Source organism: Halichoerus grypus, chromosome 5 (assembly GCF_964656455.1).
Source record: "Halichoerus grypus chromosome 5, mHalGry1.hap1.1, whole genome shotgun sequence".
NCBI classification, from domain to species: domain Eukaryota; kingdom Metazoa; phylum Chordata; class Mammalia; order Carnivora; family Phocidae; genus Halichoerus; species Halichoerus grypus.
In genome coordinates, this window is record NC_135716.1 from 141,663,395 (window position 1) to 141,681,525 (window position 18,131).

At 45.2% G+C, this 18,131-nt stretch overlaps 1 protein-coding gene across 7 annotated transcripts in view; it reads left to right on the forward strand.

The window, feature by feature from the left end:
• Positions 1 to 18,131, forward strand: part of DAB1 (DAB adaptor protein 1) — a 1,108,242-nt gene that overhangs the window by 162,726 nt on the left and 927,385 nt on the right. The window lies entirely within an intron of this gene.

Consider the following 18,131-nt stretch of genomic DNA (forward strand, 5'->3'; position numbering starts at 1 on the left):
TCCTATATGCAATTTCATTTATTCCTCACTTCATCGCTGGGAAGAAGTATTATTAAAGGTGTTAAGAGCTCAGGCTATGGAGCGGAAATCTTGTCTCCTCCTCTCAGTAGCTATGGAAATGGCAACTTGCTTGGGCTTTTCATGGGTCCCTTTCCCAATGTGAAATATAATAAGTTAGGACCTACTCCACAGGATTAAATTCTGGACCAAAAGAGATCATGCAGGGAAAGCACAGCATCTACATAGTGAGCTCCCAAGGTTTTTGTTGTGACACCCCTTTTATAGATGGGAACTAGGGGCTCTGAGATGTCCAGTTACTTGGCCAAGATCTCTAACTTGTAACAAGCTTGACAAAAGTCTAGACATCACATTCTCTGGTTCCTAAAGGGACACTTAGTACTAGCTACCATGGACTGAGCGTGTGTTTTGCACTGGACTTGCCATTGTGGTGCTTCTGGTCTACAGAGTGCCCTCTGAGAGGTTGTTATCTGCAGGGAGCACATTTTTTTCCTATGATGAGGTTAATTTGTGAGCCATTGTGAAGGTCTCATTGTTTTTACTTCACAAGACAAGGTGACTTGTACCCTTCCTCAGTTATTGTACCTCTGGGCCATTTCAACATGCTATTATTTATAGCATTGCAACCCCAGAGCCGCCCAAAAGCCCCACTGCTTGCCTTACTTTCTGTAATGAGTTTGTTCTTTTCTATCCCTAACACCACCTGTTTGGTTCCAATGGAACGTATCTCCTCTGGCATTCTGCTGTTGAGGACCAGTATGTCTCTGGGGGTGGGGACCATGTTGTCCACCTAACTGCCAGCCAGTGCTGAGCCCAAGACTTCACTTGGTACTTATTGCATGGGTGATTGAACCAACGTGTTGATCAGTAAATCAGGGTTATTAGCTCATCTGCTAAGAGTTTGGATTCTGGCCTGCTCTGACTTTTTTGGTCCATGGCTCATCAATCCCCACATGCAGTCAGTTATCTCTCTGTGTGTGCTTTCCTGACATTTCTTATAAATGGCTCACCCAAATCTTGATGCAGGTTCTTCTGGGTCCATCCATGGCAGAGTGAGTATAATGTATGATGTCTACTCATCTTAGGGGTTGTAAGGGCTGGGAGACTTTCTCAAAGCAGAAAGCACCTAGGTGGCCAGGCAGGCCCTCTGTCATATACCCCACCTGGCCAGGCATCAGGGCTGGGATTCCCGCTGCCAAAGTGAGTGTTTCCACCCTGCGCAAGGAGTAGAACCTGGGGACCTTGACATGTTTCTCCACGTGTTAGCTTTGTGTCTGTGGATGTTGTTGAGTGGCAGAGTAACATGCTGAAAGATGGGTGTTTCAAGGAGGAGTCTGGAATAGCTGTGTGGAAGGTCTTTGAGGCAGGGAGACCAGCCAAAGGCTGCTGGAAGACTACAGACAGAGGCCGTGGCTGAACCTTGCATGGGATCCTCCCATATGAAGGTGATTGAGAGCTCGAGAAAAAACCATGCAGTAGAGGAGAAAGCCCTAGAAAAGCACTAGCAAGACTTGAGTTATAATCCTTGCCTCATCCTTGAGTAGGCCTGTGACCTTTGACAAGCTCTGTAGCTCCCTTAGCCTCAGTTTCCTGATCTTTTCCATGGGAGCAAGTGATCCTTCTCTGCCTTATTTTGTTGTGTTGCAGCAAAGCTCAAACAAGATGATGGCTGTCAAGGAGGTTTGAGATGAACTTTTAGTGTGATTGCAGGGAAGTGAGGAGCTATATATAGGCTATTTTAATATAGTGAATGTTTCTCTGGATGAGACAGCCTCTTATTCTAAGGAGAAAAATTGGTTCGAGCCCAAGGCTAGTCATTAAATCAGCAAAAGATTTTACTTTTGTTGGCCCCAGTTTCCTTACTATTTGAAATGGAAGTTAGATTAAATGGTCTTTAAATTCCTACTAGGGGCATGCTAGGATTCTAAGTCTGGTTAATTTATGGCTAGCAGATTCACTACGTGGAAGAGACTTCTGTCCCCATTTTTGGAAAGGAGATCACATTTACCGATTACGGACTGCTTTTTGTCAGGTACGTACATTCCCTAGCTCATTTAACTGTCACACAGCCCTATGAGGCAGACTTTATTATCCTCATTCCACTAAGAAGAAACAGCCTCAGAGAAAGTTATGGGTAGAATTGTCCCTTGCTCTTCCCAATTCATGTGTTGAAGTCCTAACTTCGAGAATCTCAGAATGTGACCGTATTTGGGAGTAGGGTCATTGCAGAGGGAGTCAGTTAAGTGAGGTCATTAGGATGGGCCCTAATCTGGTATGACTCGTTTCCTTATAAAAAGGGGAAATTTGGACACACGCACACAACAGACTGCCGTATGAAGATGAAGGCAGAGATGAGGGCAATGCTTCTACATGCCGAAGAATGCAAAAGATTGCCTGCAAACCACCAGAAAATGGGGGAGAAACACAGCAAAGATTCGCCCTCATAGCCCACCAAAGGAACCAGCCCTCCAACACCTTGATTTAGGACACAGAGCCTCTAAAAGCGTGAGACAATAAATGCTGTTGTTTAAGCCACCTCGTTTTGTTCTGGCAGCCCTAGGACACTAGTACAGAGAGGTTAAACTACTTGCATAAGGTTGCAAAGCCTGTGCTCGAATTCAGGTCTGTTGCATTCCAAAGCCCATGGACTTGTCATCGCACACACCCTCCGTACCCTGGAATGTCAGCTCTGTGTACGTAAAGGAATGGGGCCAGTGAAGATGTTCTGGCCCTGAGCATTTCAGACCCTGAGCATTCTCTTCCCACAGGCACTACTGGTCCTCTGACCTGCCTAAGAAAGGGGATGGAGTCGCCGAGGATCAAGGGCCCTTTCCTCCTCTTCCTTCTGGCTGGCAGGGCTGGAGGAAGCAACAGGGAGGCAGACAGCCCTGGCTTGGCTGGCTTCCCCAAACAGTGGCCTCCAGCAGTTAGAATGCGGCATCCCCCTGCCGAGGAACCAGATGCCCCACATAGGAATGTGATGTCACAGCAGGAGGGGTGCAGAGCAAAGGTAATCAGGGAGAAGCTGCGCAGGCTAATGTTGCCTTTTGTCTAACAGCCTATGGCTCCTGGCCGAGACAGCTGAGAGTTGGCAGTTTACCCCAGGACTTGCAAGCACACACTTCTAAAACTGGAGACAGCTTTCCTGTTGGCATCTAGAACTTAATGGGGACTCAGGCAAGGAGCCCCCACAGGCTCCCCAGAGGGTGGAAAGGGCAGCAAGGGAGGGACTCTCAGAAGAAAATCTCTGCCCAAGCACCTGAGTTTTGTCACTTTACCCTCCCACCTGTCTTCTTTACAAAGCAGAGGAGAAAACAGGTTCGGAAAGGTGAAGTGGGTTTTCCAAGGTTATACAGCAAGGAGCAGGAAACCTAGATTAAAACTGGTCTGTCTACATGAATCTCTATGCTTTTTTTCTCTGCAGCACAGACCATAATGCAGAAAAGCAGTGAGTACAAGTCTCCCTCTTTCTCTAGTGCTCCTTAACTTAGAGGGTCAGCAGGGGATGGAGTAGGAACTCAGTGCCCCATGGGAGACAGTTTGAACTTTGGTTTTCTGCCTAAATCCCAGATCTAACCATGTCTTTTAGCAGGTGAGTCCCTACTGGCTACAAGGAAAAGTCCTGACCCCTTAACCTGGACTCAACCTAACTCTTAGCCCTTCCGTACCCCTCCTCATCTCATTGCCCCTTTCCTCCAACACCAAGAGTCAGGCTCCTGGCATCCCTAACTAACCCACTTCCTCTAAACATGTGCTTTCCCATTGCTTTGCCTGGGCTGGTCTTTCCCCTAGCTCAGGATGCCCTGCCCTGCATTGCATGAGAACTCCTGCACATACATCAAAACCCGGTGTCCTAACACAGTGTCAGGGCTGTGAAGGTAGTGTAGCACAGGGACTGTGAGCACAGGCTCTGGAGCAGGACCTCCTGGCTTTGGACCCTTTCTCCGCCACTTCCATGCTGTGTAACCTTGGGAGGGTTGCTTCACCTGTTCTGACTTCATTTCCTCAACTGTGAAATGGCAATGACAGTAATGAGTATAAGCTATTCCATTAGCTTATTGGGGGGATGAAAATGATCAACATTTTGATGGTTTATATTATGTTGGGCTACTAATTCTTCCTTGCTGGGCTGCCCACTAGACTGTGTGCCCCTTGAAGGCAGGGACTGTGTTTTATTTGCCTCCCATAATTCCTAACACGGAGCCTCGTGCCTGGTTGATAAATATTTGTTAAATAAATAGATACACATATAAATGAAAGCAGATTTAAAGTGGCACACTCATGTGGGTATCCCAAGCATCAACCAGGTGGTTACAGCATTAATAATAGAATTAGTTAATGTCTATTGAGTGGTTACTATGTATCAGGCACTGTTTAAATACTCTGCCTGTTGGGACGCCTGGGTGGCTCAGTCCGTTAAGGGTCTGACTCTTGATCTCAGCTCAGGTCTTGATCGCAGAGTTGTGAGTTCAAGCCCCATGCTGGGCTCCCTGCTAGGCATGGAGCCTACTTAAAAAAAATAAAAATTTAAACACTTTGCCTGTTAACTCATTCAATTGTCTCAACAACCCTCTGAAGTGACTGTCATTTTCATCATGATTTTATAAGTGAAAAACCTGAGGTAGCTGGGGTTTCAGTGACTTCCTGATGGCTATGTGGCTAGAATACAGCAAAGCTGGATCCCGTAAGCCCTGGCCCCAGCATCCCTGCTCATTGCCACTGCATTGTTCTACTCCTAGGGAAGGTGCAATGGTGGTGACCGGCCCAGGGAAGCAAGAGGAGGCTCCTGAAACAGCAATGGGTGCTGAGAGATAGGATGGAGTGAAGGAGGCTGGGTGGGCCAGGCTGTGCTTGGAGCAAGCAGGTGGGTTTGAGACCTTCCCTGCAAATGACCCTGGTACGTGCCTCACTTTTCTCTGTGAGTCCGTCTGGCTGTCTTAAAGGCACTGAGGTAGAGCGCACAGCCATCAGACAGCAGGTGTGGTACTATCTGCGCACAGGAAGGTGGATAAGATGATTCCTTCCTTTTGTTTTGTGTTACGTTCCTAGCATCTAGTGGAGTACCCAACACATAGTATATATTTAATTTGTGGCAGTTGAATAAATGAATGAGGAATCAGGATCTCCAGGATTCAGTAGCTTGCACAGGTATCCAATTTCCACTTATGTTACTTTAAATCATTTCTCACGTGTATGCCAGAAAGCCCAGGTTAGAGAAGGAGGTACGCATCTTCACATGATGAGACTCTGCATATCCAAGAAGCGCGTCTCTCATCACTGCCAGGTGCAGCGGCCCTCAAGAGTCCTGTGCTTCTGGAGCTCCAGCGGGGAGCATTGCTATGAATGATGAGGCCCCCGGATGGTCTCAATGGTGAGCAAATATTAACACTTTTGAATCAATTGCACCTCCTTGATTACTGGGAAAACTTTCTGGAGGCGGCAGAGAGTTATTGCACCATGTAACAGTCGAGCATGGGTGATATAGTGAGAGCGAGTGGCATAAATGAGTTTAAGGCAAAGATGGATTTGCACTTGGAAACTGAAATCATACGGTGAGGTTTGCCGGTGGAATTGCAAAGTACACCTGGAAGAATGCCAAGAATAATGCAGATGGGCTACTGGCTGTCTTAGCCCGTGCTTTCTATTGTGGCCAACTGTAAAATGGGAAAATTAATAGTACCTATCTCGATAGGGTAGCAAGGAGGAATAAATGAGTTAATACAAATAAAGCACTTAGAACGGTGCTGAGCAGGTAGTAAGCACCCAGTAAGCATGAATATACACTAGGTACCAATGAATACAACTAAGAATAAGAGATGGGGCCATTTCGTCTTCACAAACCTTGCAGGGTATGAACAGCCAGTCACATAACTGTTGTGCATTGTAACAGGTGCCCTGATGGCAAAAATTCAGGATATTTTGCAACTCAGAGGACGGGTTTCCCTTAGCTAGACTTAGAAGGTCAGGGAAGACCTCACAGGGTAAGTCGCTTAATGGAGGAAATACAGAAGCAGGAAGCGGTCACATGGAGAACAGGAGAGAGGATGCTCCCAAGCAGAGGGAATAGCAGTGTGTGCAAGGACCTGGGGGGAGGAGCGTGTCCATTATGAGAACTCAAAGTCAGGCTAGCTGCCACGTGGAGCTGCTGGGTGGATTCGTTTCCAAAGGCTGCGTAATAAAATACCACCAACTGAGGGCTTACCAATCTAGAAATGTATCCTCTCACAGTTCTTGAGGTTGGAAGCCCAAAACCAAGGTGTTGTTGGCAGGGCACAACTCTCTCTGAAGGTTTCAGGGAAGAAGCCTCCTTTGTTTCTTCCTAGCTTCCAGTGGTTGCCCGCAAGCCTGGCATTTCTTGGCTTGCAGCTGCCATACACCTCTGTGTGTGTCTCCGTTTGCTCTTCTCATAAGGACACCAGGCATTAGACTAGGGTCCTCCCTAATCAAGTCTGACCCCATTTACCTCAATTACATTTGCAAGGACCGGATTTCCAAATAAGGTCACATTCAGAGGTTCTGAGCGGAAATGAATTTGAGGGAACACTATTCAACCCAATATGGTGGGGGTGGCCAGGGTAGTAGAAGTGAATAAGAATGAAAAGAATAAAACTTCATATGAAGGGATTAATAATAAGTAATAACAAACTGATGTTTATGAGCACTTACAGTGTATCAAGAACTGTGGTAAGCACTTTACGCATGTAAACTGCAGACTCCCTTTGAAGGAAAGAGCATCAGGTTGAGTGAGGCCAGAGAGAACAATCAGAGCTCAGAGTTCACACAATGTGCCATCAGTCAGGGTCCCAGTAGGAAACAGATGGCACTCTTGGATTAGGATAATTCAAGAAGGTTTTAATGAGGGACTGTTTACTGAGCAGGGCATAGAGAAACCACAAGAGATAGAGCAGGGCACCTATTGTTACCACCCATGGGTCTGAAAGAGGTAAGAAAGAGAGCAGCTCCTGGAACCCAAAGCCAGAACATTATGTGAAGATGGCCACTTGGAGAAGAGCTGTGACCTTTGGTCAAGGGAGGTACCCTGTCCAAGGTGACTTGATTTCTTCTTCCATCTGGTCTCTTATTGAGACCTCATTGGCCTCCACCAGCTAGAAGCCAGAGGACAAGAGAGCCCATTCATGTAGTCCACATGTGTCAGCCACATGGGGCACGGGGCCAAGTGGAGAGGCTAGGGTGTAGATCTAAACAGGCAGGCAGACAACATCTTGCACTAGGACATTGATGAGAACCAGAGCCCAGGAGGCAGAAAACAGTCAAGTTAGATTGTGATGAGAAAGACCATATAACCTAACGTTAAGAATGATCAAGGGATCTGGGGTGAGACAGACTTGCATTCGAATAACTAGTTTACTCCACGTCTGACTAGCTGTGTGACTTTGGGCATACGCCTCCTCATGCAGTTATTGAGATGATTATATGCACCAACATAACTAAAGGGCTAAACATAGTACATGGCATTTATAATACATACTCAGTAAGCATCCACTACTATTGCTGTTATCGTGAACAGCACTGGACAGCAACCTGTTGCAGTGGGGCCTCTCTTGAAGGGCTGTGGTCAGTCACAGGCACAACACACAGCACTAATCCATTCATTTGTACATTGATCCATTCAACATGTATTTGTGAGCATCCAGTATGTGCCCATCCCTCGTCTAGATGGTAGTAGTGAACAAAGCAAGCAAAATTCTCTACCCTCGTGGAGCTTACATTCTGATGGGGATGTGATCCGAAACTGATCAGTGCTAGGGATCAAAGCAGAGCAGAAAAGAGAGATGAGCGATGCTTGGGGCAGGGTTGCTGGTTGAAACACAGTGGCAAGGTGGATCATTGAGAAGGTGATATTTGAGCAATGATCTGATTGGAGTTGAGGGAAGAAGCCATTCTGATCCTGGAGGGATGAGGTTCTAGGTGGGAGGAAGGGCGAGTGCAGACCCTGCGGCCGGAGCACGCCAGAGCATTCGAGAAGCAGCAAGGATGCAGCACAGGGGGAACTGAGTGCAGCCGGATCAGGGAGGTAAAAGGGCCAGATCTGCAGCCCATGGTCTTTAAAAAACTGTCCTCTGCAAGACACAGGGGCACATTCTGCCATCCTGGGCACCTCACATTAACACAGGTCCCCATCTGTCAAATGGGGGTAAGAATCCCCATTTTGTTTATCTCCCAGATAATTGTAAGGGGCCAGTGAGAAAATGGGTTATGATGTTGTTCTGAGCATAATTATTAGGCGAGATAATGTTTTTATTGCTTAGTAATTTTGCTTTAGGCGTCCTGCCGCTGAGTAGAAAGACTGCCCGTGCCCTTGAGAATGTGCCTGTTTTGGACCATTGCTTGACAGCGGGTTGTTGTGTCTTTTACACAGAAACGCATCTTCTGCCTTCGCTTCTTCAACTCCAGGACCTGGTTTTTAAAACAGCAGTTTCTCCCCACTGTGGTCCATGCCCCAAACCTCCTCAGTGGAATTACAGACCAGTAATTCACAGAGGCCTGTTATTTATTCTAGGTGCAATAAAGACTTTCTGTAGGTTATAGGAAATAAATGTGCTTTTTACTGTCATCTGTGGTTCTTATTAAACGTAGCCCCTCGGTGGGGAAACATCTTTGCGGGACCAAGCAGTTTTATGTCTGCATGGCCAATGAGCTGATAATGGGTTTTATGTCTAGCAGTAAGCAGTGGTATTGCAGCCAGCCCTGCCTTCACTGCAGGAAGGCGTTGTGGATTTCTCGGCCCACAGCGTGTAAATACTTCTCATTAATGTGGTGGTCTGTACTTGTAAATAGAGAAGCCGGCATCCCCATGATATCCGCTGGTGGAAACATGGACTCCAAGAAGCCTGGGCCAAGAATGAATGGCATGAGATTATGAAAAAGGATGGAGCAGTGAACACTTTGCACAGTGGAGTCTTTAAGTTATGAATAGTTTGGGGGTTTTGTTATTGTAGATACAGGAACTGCTCTGTTATCTTTCTTGGTAGGTCAGTGGAAAGAGCAAAGGTGACTAAAATGTATAGATAATTATCCTGGGCACCAAGCACTTCACATACAACATGTTTTCTGATCTACCAGAAACAAACATACACACAAAATCCCTGGTGAAATTGGCATTTTAATCCCAATTTTGTTTAGGATGTGAAAGGAGATTCAGGATTAAGAGACTTACAATTGATACATAACTGAGCCAGGGTTGAAACACTGGAAAATTTGTAGGACTTCGTGTCTTCATCTGTAAAACAGGGTTGATAATGGCACACCTGCAGATCTGTGTAGAAAGGACCAGCATGGTGCTGGTGTGTAGTTCATGCTTGGCAAGGAGTCCTGACCAGCTCTGTATTTCCTTGCTAACTTCTTCCCTCTCTTTTCTTCCCTTCAGCATTACATACAAGTGAACATGGGGAGCAGGTAGTAATGTGGCCCGTGGTGTAGGGCGAAGATGGGAAGTCAGATTCAAACCGGGGTCTTATCAATATGACCTTGCGTATAGCGGACACCATGGGGGTCTTGGACTTCTGTTTGGAATCACAGCGTTGGTGTAGCTTGCAGAGTGATTTCATAGTGTTATTTAAATGTAAATATAGAAATCTGGTTTCCATCACAATTGGCGAAGGGAAGAGAAGAATGAATCGATATTCACTGATACCTACCTTAGCATATATTATCATCATCATAGTTCTAAGAGAATGTAAGTTCCTTGAGGCCTGGAATTTTGGTCTGTTTTTGTCTGCCATGGTATCTGCAGCACCTAGGTCAGCATGTGGCAGGCACATATTTGCGGAGGCTGTGGCTTAAGGAATAGCACAACACCAGGCAGATCCTATCAGCCACATGCCATGGAGTAACTCATGAAGATAGAGCAATCTGCTTAATACTCTCTTTTATTTCCCTAAATATTGCTTAGATTAATCCCCTTCTTGCTATCACACTACGCATATCACATCCAAACTCCATCGTATTTTACCCTTATTCCTGCTGTAGTCTCCACTTTGTGCTCCACAGTGTAATTGAATCCATGTCTTACTATGTAGCCAGAAAGATTTTAAAAAATACAATAATGTCACTTTCCTGTTTAATATCTGCCAATAGCTCCATGCCTTCCGAATGCAGGCCTAAGCTCTCTCAACTCACAAGAGCCTGCTGGATCTGGCCCACTAATCTCCAGCCTCATTAGTCTCCTCTTTCTATTCTGGACTGAACTACTTTTAGGTCCTCAAATGAGCCATGGTCTCTCTTGCCTCCGGGCATTTGCACATACTGTTCTGTCTGCCTAGAACACTGCTCTATCCACCCTCCACACCTCTCCATACAAAATCCTTTGCCTAGATGAGCTCTATTCATTGTTATAGACTCTATCTAATGTCATTCTTCAGGGGGCCCTGCCTGAGACCTACCCCATAAGGTTCCGAACTTCATGCTTCCATAGTGCCCTGCGTGTCTTCTTTCAAACACTTAAATACTTGTTTTCCCACCAGGGAAAGACACTATGGAGAAATAGGTGTTATATCTTATTTACTGTATTGCACCCCATGCAATACCTGATGTATAATATGTGCTCAATAAATATTCATTGAATAGATAATCATCATTTAAATACTAAGAGTATCCTGCAGACTAAGAGTCATTCCCACTTTTCAGATAAGGAAACTGAAGTCCAAAGAGATTAAATTTCAAACTCAAGGCCACATAGCAAATGACAAATCTGACTCCAAAATCCATGCTCTTTCTGCTATTCCAATGAATTGGTCCAGCAAATCAAATATTCTGCTTACTAGAGGGTCACAAAATATGTTATATGCTGGATACCAATTTGCAAAGGACCAAAACACACCAGACACAGTCAATCCATTCCCCGACAACTTAAAAGGCCCTGCAGAGCATTTCAGGGTGGCTGTCGAAGGACTCTGGGCATAATTGTCATTGGAAACGAGTTTAGAAATTGTTCGGGTTATTTATGTTTTCTTTTTTCTAGATTCCTGATAAATAGTCTCTGACTTGACTTTCAACTCACAGAGATGATCTCGTTTACTTCCAGTGTTAGTACAAGAGCCCATATTTTTCACACGTATGGAATGGCATGAGGGTCTTTCATGTATTCTATTTTGGCCTACTTTGTCGCATCCCCTTACTATCTATGTTTCTGATTTGGACATGTGATAATGGTTAGTAGGACACCGAGGCTGGGGGCTTCCTCGCACCCATTGCACCTGTTCTGTGAGATGCCGCTCATTTGTACGTCCACCAGAGGGCAGCAGCAGCAGAAAAGGCTAGCCTCCCCCACGCCACACTCCATACCCCACTGTCCCACACAGGAACCGTGGGCCCCATGCGGTTATTAAGCATTGGAAATATAGCTAGTGCCACCTGTTAAAATGATAATGCTTGGTTATATTCACTTAAAGAAAATATACTGTGTAAGTTAATTTCACCTGTTTCTTTTTACTCACTTAAAGGCGGTGACTAGAAAATTTAAGATTACTTATGTGGCTCACATTCATGGCCCACATTATATTTCTATTGGACTGCACTTCTTGATACAATCTATAGAATAATGAAGCAGAGTTTTCAAAATAATTACAACTTGAATATAATTTTTCATCCTATAAATAAATGTGTTGCACAAATATCATATCATAATAAGAACTAGGGGGGATCTTAGAGCTTATCTAGAATATCCTTGTTTTATGGCTAGAGCAACTGAGGCCCAGAGTGGTGAAGCAACTGTGCCCAGGGTCACACAGCCAGTAAGCAATGGAGCTAGTCTTTGAACCTGGGCCACTAGCACCAAATCAGTTTCCTTCTTTCAAAGAGTGGCCAACGGAATTCAGGCATCCCAGAGCTTAGAAGGTATCCCTGAGAGCCTCCTACCTCCCAGGCATCAGCACCAGTGTTTGGCACATTGTAGGAGCATTTCTATTCAAATCCCACTTGCTGCACCGCACTGCACAAAGGATACAAAGATAACTAACATTCAGGCTCAGAAGATACCAGATGGATAGTAACCAGTTAAAATCATAAAACAGAGGTCCTGGCAAAGTACAACTGAAAGCTAATATGGAAATATATTCAACCTCACTAGTAATTAAAAAATGCAAATAAAGATCATGATGTTTCATTGTTTGTTACCTTATTCATATTCTTTCTAGTTTCAGAGGGATTTAAAGTAGTTCATAATCCTACATTAGAAAAAAATCAATAGAAAATAGAATCAATATAAAAAATAGAAAGAAAAAAAAGCCCCAGTTATTCTTTCTGTAAACATGTCCTATGGAGGGAATGGGGCTTCATCCCAAGTAAGTGGTTTGGACTATACAAACATTTCAGTTACCATGATGTCCTTTAACCAAGTTTACTTGGCTTTAGAAAAAAATTAGTTATATCCCATTGAATATTTGATATACACTGGGAAAAACATTAACTTCATATAGTTTAGGAAAATCCAAAATTCTCTGGCTATTCTTTAGTACCAAAATGAGAAAATTCCTCGGGAGAAGAAATCAAGTCTTATTCTGTCCCTCAGTTACTGCCATGGGACTTCACACAAAATACTCAACTCAACAAAGCTTTGCTGAGTACAGGACTAGATGCCCACATTTATTCTGTGCCGGTTAGGTGCCCATGCACTTTACAAGCCTCTTTATATAAACAAGCACATTTAATAATCTCAAAATCCTGAGAATTTGAATCTCCATTTGCAGGTAAGAAAATAGATACTCCAAAAGGTTAAGAAACTTGCCCCAAATCTCTGGTTACTAGGAGGCAGAGCTGGGATTTGAACTCATAATGTAGCTTGTTCCAAAGCTTGTGCCACTAAGTCATGTGAAGGATTAGAAGAATAAAAGGAAAAGGAAGAATACAGGAGGGAGGGAAGGAGAGAGAGAGGGAGAGAGAGAGAGAGAGGCATGAAGAGAACAAAAAGGGAGGGAAGGAAGGGATGAGTGTGGAATTACCCGTCTTTTGGCACATAGTCTAAGAAAGAGAAGCATCAGAGTTTCCCTGGAGAAAATTATTCCTGGCAATTTAGAGAGAAATTTTCTAAAATAGCAGGTTAGGAACTCAGCCACCGTGGAAGGCTTGGTTCTCCGAAGTTCCCCCAGGACAGTCTCCTCTCTTGCCTCCTCATTATCGCCAGGAACAATCTGCATGGCCAGTAATGAGGGAATCTTAATGCCGGCAGTCTCAGGAGTGGGTAATGGCCTTGCATGAAGAGTTCAGGTCACAGGATCAGGCCTGGATGCTGGGGAGTGAGCTGTGTGGAGCTGCTGACTCTCCCCCTGGACCAGCAGTCCATTAGCCCTTACCCCCTCAGCAGGACAGTAATGAGAAGGTGAGGCTCACTGCACAGCCCCCTGCCAGCAGATCATGGGATGGGGGTGCGGCCTCCCCAGGGGCAAGCTCATCTGGCCGCTGACCCTGACCAGCCTGCCGTCCCCGAGGTGCTCTAGGTCTGCCTGCAGGACAGCATCTGTCCGGAATTCTGGCTCCTCCCGAGCTCTGCTCCTCACAAAATGCACCAACTAGCTCCAATTTGGCATCTATAACATCCTTTCTGATTCCTAATTGTATATTTCCACCTGTGAGCCCATGCTGTTTAGTGGATAAGGCAAAGACTTTGGGGCCAGAGTTTTAATCCTATCGTCTCTCTCCCTCTATCAGCTGTAGAGCCTTGGGCTTCTTACTTCATATCTATGAACCTCGGTTTCTCACATGTCATGAGGAATAATAATACCAGCCTCATGGGTTTATTTGGATTATTACTATCTGTTATTAATAATCATAGCTAGCACTGAGTACTATGTGTCGGGTTCTGTGTTAATTGCTTTATACGTATTATCAGTAATCCTCATAAACTCTCCATGTAGATATTGCTCTTATCCCTAATTTACACAAACAGAAAGTGAGACTGAGATTGAGTCAGAATGGAGACCGGAGAGACCTGTCTCTCTGACAAAGTCTGTACCTTAACTACTATGCTGTCTTGAAATTGTGAATTGAACACCCTGAGCAAGCGCCTGACACAGACTATGTTGTCAGTAATATTACCTATTTTCTCCAGTCCTTTTCTCTTTGACTAATGTATCAGTTAGGATACAGTCAGAAAATGGAAAGCTTTCTAGTTATTTCAAACAGAGGGAATTCAATACAGGAATTGGTTGCATGGGTGATGGAAGAAGTGAGAATCCAAAGGGGGAATTGTGGCAAAAGCAAGAGACCAGCGATGAGAGGAAGCCATTGTAATCCTCAGGCTAGAGGAACAGAGGGAGAAGGTGGTGCCAGCAAATCCCAGAGACTAGGGTCACCTTCAGATTCTAGAACCCTAGAGGAACCATGGAAGAGATCCTCCTCCTCCTGGAGATGCCAACCAAAGCCAGGAAAGATGGGGATTGAAATACCCTGACCTCTTCTCTCCTCTTATCCTATAGCCACCCCACAGTGCCTCAAACTGGCCATATATACTTAGAACCCAAGAGCCTCAAGGCAGCTTGAGAAATGTCATCTACATATCTGACAAAGAAGGACAGAGAAGAGATCTGAGATCAAATAGGCAGGTGCCCTGGCATATCTAACAACTCTGTGAAATAGGTAGGTTGAGATTATCCTCTCGATTTGACTCTGCCAAGTATCCAATCAATGGCACAATAGTAATCCCATTTTATAGAAAGAAAAAGTAAAGGCCAGACAATAACATCACCAGACCTCCAAAGAGGGAGTCATTAGCCCTATGGGATTCAAGGAAAGCTACAGAATGGGAGGGACTTTGAGACGTCATGGGTTATGGACAGGTAGGGTTTTGTCAGATGGCTCCGTTTAAAAGCGTTCTCCAAGCAGTGAGAACTGAAGAGGTAAATATATGGATCCATGAGTTGACAGGTTTGGGCTGTATAGTTTCTGAATTTCCTACCAATTCTAATTTTGTTTTTAACCTTGAAATCCTCCTGGAGACTGGGGAGATATATAATGTATATCGTTTTCCTAGGAACTTAAAGGATCCATTTTCTAATACTGAATTAAATCCCTGGATTCCTGTGTTTCACTGGCCCCATGATATCCCTTCCTGTTGATGGAGAAGTTGATATGTGGATGGGGATCATGTTGCTAAGAAGATCTGCCCCAAAGGACAGAGAATTTTGGTCTCTAGTTAACGTAGTTGGGAAACAGCAACGCAGCAGCTATACGTTAATGTTTCAGTGACCCATGACTTCCAGGATATGTTGTCAGGACATTTGATCTGCTGCACATATTTCCATTATAGACCCCTTTGCACTGAGTCTGAGGGCTGGACTTTGCTGCTGACGTCACACCCTCCCTCTCCGAGTGCCTACCTCCAATTCCTCCTGGTGGATTGGAGCGCTCGTTTTGAAATGCAAATCTGATAAAATACAGCATTCCTCCTCCTCACTTAAAATCCTTCAGGGGTGCTCCATTCCTTCAAGATAAATCTAAGCTCCTTAGAATATCTTGGCTCCCTCCTAAGTCTCTCTGTCCCCTTCCTTGAACTGTGGGTTTCAGGTGTATTGAACTGCTGCTCACCCTCTTTCATGCTCCTGTGAGAACAGTCTGCACATGCTGTCCTCCCAGCTTCTGTCTCTGCCTCTGTCTATTGCTTCCTATGGGGACTTCTCCCTGCTCCCACCCCACTCCTTTTATGCCTGTGTTTTCAGCATGCCATGCATTTGTTGCTAGAAGGCCTGACACATAGTAGTAACTTGGTAAATGGTAGCTATCAGGGGAGGAAGACGGGGTGTTGCTTTGTTTCATTTCTGCCTTCCTAGTACCTAACACAGGGTCTGGCACACAGTAGGCTATCAAATAAATGTTTGTTGTATATGTGAAGAATTGGAGATTTAAAAATAAAAATAAAACATTTTAAAAACCTCCCCATGGGAGTGCCTGGCTGGCTGTCGGTGGAGCATGCAACTCGTGATCTTGGGGTTGTGAGTTTGAGCCTCATATTGGGTGTAGGGATTACTTAAAAATAAAGTCTTGGGCGCCTGGGTGGCTCAGTCGTTAAGCGTCTGCCTTTGGCTCAGGTCATGATCCCAGGGTCCTGGGATCGAGCCCCGCATCGGGCTCCCTGCCCCGCGGGAAGCCTGTTTCTCCCTCTCCCTCTCCCCCTGCTTGTGATACCGCTCTCACTGTGTCTCTCTCTGTCAAATAAATAAATAAAATCTTTAAAAAAAAATAAAATAAAATAAAGTCTTAAACAACAACAACAACAACAAAAGCCTCTGTTTATTAAATATGGTACTGTTAAAAGATTGTCCGTAATTCGGGCCTGCCTTAGCATGCTTCCAAGGTCGTTGATAAGAAGTCCAACAGTGCCTTTATTAGAGGGCCATTAAAGGAGCCAGCATCTCTGTATGCATGGCCCTCTAATTTTATTACCTTTGCTCCTCAACTCAGCAGCCACCTGTGACCAGGCCTCAGCTTAACCAGCAAACCTTCTTCCTGTGCAGAGCTGACCTGGCCCGTGACAGACAATAACAAAGAGCCTTGGCAGATGAGGATGAATACTTGTACCTTCTATTACTTATCAACCATCCAAAGGTCCAACCATGTGGGCACTTAAATGGCCTCAGCTGGGATGTTGGTGCGGGACATGAGCCCTTTGATTAGCAGAGCTGCCTGGCTGATCACCCAGCAGTCAGACGTCAGTGCCATCCATTGGTTTGTCTCTCCTGAGAGGGGTCATTGATCAGAGCATTCATTCCTCCAAGCCTGGAACACAAGAGCAAGCCAGCACCAGTCCTAGCACATTCAGGGAGGCCGAGTTGCTGGTCCAGGGGCATCACCACGGAGCAGGGTGGGGGAGCGTTTAAAGGTCTGTGTTCTGCAGCCAGACTGCCTGGATTGGAATTCACACTGTGCGCTGACACTTGTTAGCTGCATGACCTTGGGCAGGTTATGTCTCCCCTCCATGCCCCAGGTCCTCCAACTTAACACGAGGATGGTGGGAAGAGTGGCTTGGGGTTGGGGGGCTTACATGAGTGTGTACGGGTGGAGTACGATAGAGAGCTGTGCCTCATGTGTCATAAGCACTATACAAGTTTGGTTCTTACTAGTCATTCTATAGACATCAGCTGAGACATGCTGAGCGTTGTTCTAGGTCCTGTGTAAGGAAATAGATGACAGAATGTGTTTCCACCCTCAGTGATCTCCACCTACAAGAGACAAGGAAGCTGATCACTGCAGTAGTTTGACCACTGTAAAATGCAGGTTGCTCAAGATTCCATGGGCGTACAGAGCATCTGCCCAGGATCGTCAGGGGAGGAAGGCATTGGGGGCTTCAAAGAGAAGACACTGGAGCTAACTCTTAAAAGTGAAGTGGGAGCTTGGCAGAAGGATGAGTACGAGAGAATATTCCAGATAGGTAGGAATGCAAGTATGAAGATGCAGAGCTATGGCCCAGCATGGTCTGTTTGGGGAACTGTAATGTGTAACTGGCACGTAGGTGTGACGAAGCAGAGACAGGTGAGGGGTGCATCACACCAGGGCCGGTCTTTGCGCCCCAGATGCAACTCTTAGGAACTTAGCCACAGTTTCTGGTGGCTTTGCCATAGCTAAATAATAATAAAAACTATATTTTAAAACACGTGTCCCCAGCTCAGAGCCCTCTATCCCATTCCAGATCCCCCACACTATTCCTCTGCCTCTGGGCGCTTCAGTTTCTGTGGTTTCTGAGGACTCCCTCAGAACAGTGAGATTCGGTGAAACAAGAGAGATTCGAGACAGATGCTTTTTGTTGCACTTTAAGTGATTACATTTATTTTTAAGAGAAAAAAATGAATAAATAAAACACTAGACTTCCATGAGATCGGTGTTGGACCCGAGTTTCAATACAGGCAAATAGAATATCGGTTTGTGAGCTACTTCTACTTGGACATGTGGTATATTTTTAACTCTATGATTCTTCTGACCAGGGTTCTCAATCCAAAGGAAACTCATTTAGCCTGAAGGTTCTGTACCAATTACATAGTTTTATAAGGTCAAAGTAAAAGTTGGGAGTCATTTTATCTTCATCTGTACTGGTAGAAATTACAGAATCAAGCTGCTTTAATGAGAAAAAGCACCAGGAAGGGAGAAGTGAAAATGAAGGTGTCAGC